General features: G+C 40.0%; 1 protein-coding gene across 4 annotated transcripts in view; it reads right to left on the reverse strand.

Moving 5' to 3' along the window:
• The window catches only part of sema6a (sema domain, transmembrane domain (TM), and cytoplasmic domain, (semaphorin) 6A), a 125,363-nt gene that overhangs the window by 46,523 nt on the left and 73,032 nt on the right, over positions 1 to 5,808 (reverse strand). The window lies entirely within an intron of this gene.

Genomic DNA, 5,808 nt, shown 5'->3' on the forward strand with positions numbered 1-5,808 from the left:
TCTCACCACACACACACACACACACACACACACACACACACACACAGTGCTGGTGGAAAAACTCACTAGAGAAATAGTTGAGGCTGATTTGGCAGAGAAAATTAGGAGTGACCTTTTACAACAAACAGAACCACCAGCAACAGTGCGTAGCTTGACTTTTTGTTCAGTCCGTTACTTTGGACATTATAAAAAAATAAATATTTACTGATACAGGGATGGACGTGTTTTGTTATTTTACAGAGTGCAGATTGATCGCTGTGTAAAATGACACGGGGAACCCGCATCAAACGTCAGCAGCTTCTGTGTAATCTACCTAACACAAGCAGCCCCTCCCTCTCCATCCCAGCTCTCGTATCTCTCACCCCACCACCCCCTTCCTCCGCCTCTGTTGTTTTCACCAAGACAGTGACCTCTGTCTGCTGGGCCTGGCCGCCTGTCACTAATCTGTTCCTGCCGTTTGAACAGTGGAGGACACTCCCAGCCTTGCCGCAGAGCCGCGTCAGGCTCCTGCCTCCTGTCGAGCTGGCATGTGCGGAGGAACAACAGTCTCGCGGTCCCTTCCATGGTATTAGCCTTGTCAAAAGCAATGTTCAATATTTTGAAACGAGCTGACAGAAAGGCTTAAATCTGCCACGCGCCACCACAACATTTACAAACACAAGAAAATTTTATGTTTAAACCGGCTGATGGAATTTTTTTCTTTTTTTTTTTTCATTGTTTACCAGACTAACATTATTATCCTGTCAACCTCACTAGATCTGACAAAGAAAGAGAGGGCTTGGCTTTGTAGAGACATAATTTAAAACAAAGAAAGGGGAAATATGTTGTTGGATGTTGTCAGGACTGCCTAAACACACACACACACACACACACACACACACACACACACACACACACAACTATGGGGGTCTACTGTATCCTGGCAGATTGAACGTACAGTAACTTTAGCTTGAGGTACGTTGTATCTGAATGAATTAATTACTACATCGGCTCATTTGTGCTTTCCATGGGCTATATCCTAATTATTAGACAAACACCAACGTRGAGCCAAAACATGCCCATTAGGAATGTTATAATTGGGTCAGAATTCCTTGTGATGTTCTGATTCCATGTGTTGGAAACTTTGGAACCCCTCCTACAGACTTTATTGTTACCGTGTGCTTTTTTTGTTACTGAACACAATTGTTGGTTTAATGAGAATTAAACACCTTGGGTTTCAATTCAACTCAGTCAGTTGAATTAATTCACATAAGCTTTTGCAAAACAAACTTAGGGTTTGCCAGATTGTCTCTTGATTTTAAAAATGTTCCCATTTATTTAACAAAACTGAGACATAGGAAAAGGAAATGTTGGCCAAACAAAATTAGTTTGACAACTAAATCAGACTCTGAAAGAGTTGAATCAACTCTTAAAGTTCATGCTGACCCAACTGAACTATAGCTTTTTTTTTTGGCATTATTCAACAGAAAAGCCTAATGCCAAAAAAGATATAATTGTGTGGAAATTCCTGTCATAGTTTTTTTTTTTATGCTCATTCAACAAGTTCTTTTTATGTTCAGGGTAAATTGAACCAGATTTACATGCGGTTGATTATAATAAGCTCAAATATCTTATGAATGCAGAACATTTATTGCAGGTTTCAGCAGTAATTCAGCGCGTTCAAGAAAAAAAAAGAGCTAGTTTTGACCTGGTTTTGGGGACAGACACCAGTGGCGTAACCCTGCTGGTAAATGTTCAGAAGCKGTCTTATAGTTTGCAGCTGGGTTGACTTCTGGCACATGTTCTACTGTGCAATCCTCATTTTCACCTGCAGCCACTCTCCATTCATAAAGTCGAATGCAGAAGTTCACACCTGGTTCAGAAGAGGGTTGTGAAAACAAAAAAAAAAAAAAAATTGGACTACATCTCCCAGGGTGATTGATAGTCACAGCTCTTTTCTCTGTAGCCTCCATCTGAGTCCTGGAAAGGATGAAAGCTTTCCATGATCACCTTTTTCAACGGCCTTGAAAATTGATGTCTTTGCAGCTGCTTGAACAACAATCTGCTGCTTTACCTCAGTGGGACCCTTTTGTTTTTTAGCTTCAGACCCACAAATAACAATAATGAAGACGTGTAACTATCTGTGATCAACTATTGCCATCTGTGGTATAAACTGAGCCAATTAAACCTTAACAGTCTCAACAAGTGTTACATATTTATATATTTTTTTACAATAACTGATTTTGCCTCTTACAACATTAACGGTGAAAATGTGACATTATCAGTTACGTTTTAAATTGGTTTTGATTTCTCAACTCGGTTTCAACTCTTTTTGATGTTTTGTAAGTGGGATTTTAAACACTGAACATGATAAAAGCAAAAATAACTGTCCTTTCTGATGTAACTATTATAAATCAATGATTTTTTTTCCCTCATAATCAAACAGCTTCTGGAGTAGCAGCAGCAAAAACAAAACAAAAAAAAACAGTCAAGTAAACTACATCCACAGCCACCCACACAGTAACAATACTTCAGATACTCCTGCCTGCACAAATCGTTTCAAAGGCAGAACCGTTCGAGTACAAACAGGATCATCACCTGGGAGTCAGAGCCTTCAAGACTCCCCGCCGATTCCCCCACCCACCCCCAGCTTCACCCGGCAACAGGCGATGAAACTGACTCCATTCATATATCAACCCAGCTGGATGGGGTGTTTATTATTACAACACAGCAAGAGAGTGACAGTGGGAGAAAGCAAGGGAGGGAGAGATGGAGAAGTGGTGGCAGCGATGGAGGGAGAGAGAGGTATCAAAGCTGGCAGAAGGGAGGAGAGAGGAGAGGCAGGAGGGATGAAGAGGAGGGGAGGAAAAGAGTTGGGTGCTGTGCCATGCTGCCAAGGTGTCTGACAGAGATTTTTACAAGCTTCTGTGGTCAAAGTGTGTAGAAGCTAATAAAGACAGCAAAATTAAAAAAATATATCCCAGAGAGAGAGGTAAAAATAGAAAGATAACCTAACAGGGAAAGTGTCAGAACTCAAAATATGTGACACTACTGGTTAAGTCCGTTGCCCGCTCTGCCCCCTGTTTTCTCCCCACTTTCTGCCCCCTTCCACCCCTTCACTCCCCTTCCATGCCCCTGAATCCCTCCTGCTCGCCCTCCCAGTGCTGTTGATTAATGTGGGATGAGGCTGGCCCCAAAACAGAAGCTCTTTTCAGTGCTGTCACACTGGAGAGATGGAGCACCAAACTGTGGCCAAGGTGGATTTAACCACATGCACACAGAACACACACACACACACACACACACACACACACACACACACACACACAAACTTTGACCGAACAGCCTGGATGAGCCCAGTGGGCCATCAAAGGCCCAGTATCTGCCCAGAGAGTCTGCCAGCAGAGCGGTGTGTGTGATGCTTTTTGAAAAATGTGTGTTGTAGGGTGGCATGTTTGCAAAGGTTGCGGCAGTTGTTTGATGTACTTACACTCGTTTTCTCCTTTACACGCATCCAGACTTTCCAATGACTGAGTATAAAAATTTACTATTTTGATCATTTTTAATGCTTTCTGGTTTCTCCGTACCAGGGATGTCAAAAATACTGCAAAATGTTGCTAGTTTTAGTTAATATGATCAAACGTTTTGCCTTATTGTTGCATTGTTGCAGACAAAAATCCAACAAGTTAAACCTTCTGATTTTTACTGTCACAGGGAAGCTCTTGTCTCCATGCAAGGCCATTTCACCGAACCTTGCTTTGTTTTACAGCACTTCTCTCCACTTCATATTAACTCAGGCAGCAATTTCAGCGCAGTAACGGCTAAAACCAACCTTGGAACCATAACCTGAGGCGCTATAAAAGCTAACCACCCCTGATAAATGCCGAGACATAAATTCCACTTTCCCTGCAGCGGGAGTTGGTGAATTGAAAGACATCCATTCTGTGTGCTTAGCATGCTGAACCACAAAGGCATCGGAGCAGAAACGTCTAGGTTTTCTGATAAACAGACCTAGTGGACCAAAGCAGGAGAGAGTTCCCTACAGGCTACACAGATAACATCTCCGAGTGCTGCGGCCGTCGCATCACATCCTAACAAAGAAAACAAAAACCTTCATGAGGACAAAACCGCTGCTGAGTCTTGCTGTCCTGCTGGCTCTCTGTCCCGGGCTGTCTCTGTTTTGTGCACAAAGTTTTTCTTATCGGATTATTTTTTATCTGAAACTGAATTTAAATATTTTAATGATTTTCAGTAAGTTTGAACTGAATAGAGAATTAAAAACAAAGTTTGATCAAATGTTATCAAGTAAAGTGTCTATTTACTAAAAGCTTTTACAGTGTTTGTTAAAAATGCTGCCAATGCAAAAAAAATAAATAAATTCCACATAAAAATAATTATAATCCAAATGATAATGCATTAAAATGAAGAAAAATCAAGCAGGGAATCAAGCAGTAAAAAAACAGAAGTAAAGGTGAACCTAAAGTCCCTGAACAGCTTGTAAATCTATCTGCCTCAGGAAAACCTACACTAGGTTCACTCTAATCTTTTTTCTTTTCTTTTTAAAGTTGATTTACTTGGCAGAAGGAATTCTCAGGCACTACCATGAATCCTAAGTCTGATGAGTTGCTACAAGACTAGAAAGTGGTTGAGTGCTGAAAACAGAGTTCCTGAACAGAACATCATTACATCCTCAAACGACAGAACTTTCTCCACTAATGTGGATCAAGATATTTTACATTTTAAAGGTTAATCAAATAAAAACTAGAGTACTGGTAAGAGCTTTTGATCCCTTTCAGGGGGGTATTATGTAAAATCAACATTTTTTTAGTTGTATATCACGTTATAATGTCATTCCTTCAATCCCTAACCATGTATGTTTGAATAATCCTTGGATCTCCTGCAGCCATGTGGTGCTGCCGAAACGTTTGCTGGTGCAAAGCACCGCCCATTTGTACAAAGCTCCTCCCATGACACTCGGTCTGCAGCCGAGCTCCCGCCCCACAGCACCTCTCCCCCGAAGCATTGTTCTGATGATATGCTGAAGTGGGAGAGTCAGAAACGGTAGGAGATTCTTTAAGAGACAGAGGCCAATTTCAAGGTGTTTTTTGCAAAGTCAAATTTGTTTTTGATATATACAGTATTTTCATAGAAACTTAAGGTAATATAGCTACTTGATTATGATATAACATTGAGCCATGTGCCTGGAAAATACCAACCTTTTAAACTTTAGAAGTCAGCATATATTTTAGTTTTGTTTAGAGATGCAGAACTCGACACTCTTAAAAACTATAATGTAATTTCCCAATGGCATGCTACTGGTTCTGCACTAAAATATCACTATATTTAATTTACCAAGTTTTTTAAATCTAAATTTTATTCACCCCAAGTGCCCTTTAGATACACTTTAAGAAATAATTCCATTTTTTCATGTTTTAAATGAAAACATCCAGTCTGATTTTCCACCAAAGCAAAATGATCCACAGCTGTGCACTCATCACTCTGTTTATATTTTGTGTCCTGGCAACTGGAAGTCATGTGAAATGTTTTCAGTGACTTTAATTTAGAGAGAAATTAATGTTTGTCCAAACAAAGTTTCTACAGAAAAGCAATTCTATTTTTTTGCTTTGTTTTTTTTTTTTTTTAACAGGAGAGCATTAAACACTGATTTATGTTACGATGTAAAGGGGAAATATCCTAACTGGCACATCTGTTTTTTTATGTTTGCCCATCTGCTCCCTTCTTCTGCCTTTCTTGTCTTTTCTGTGACAGATTTATTTTACCCCACAAATCAGTCTTCATTTCTACCTGCAATATACAGTATATATATAC

This window comes from Austrofundulus limnaeus, unplaced genomic scaffold (assembly GCF_001266775.1).
Source record: "Austrofundulus limnaeus strain Quisiro unplaced genomic scaffold, Austrofundulus_limnaeus-1.0 Scaffold14, whole genome shotgun sequence".
Lineage (NCBI taxonomy): Eukaryota > Metazoa > Chordata > Actinopteri > Cyprinodontiformes > Rivulidae > Austrofundulus > Austrofundulus limnaeus.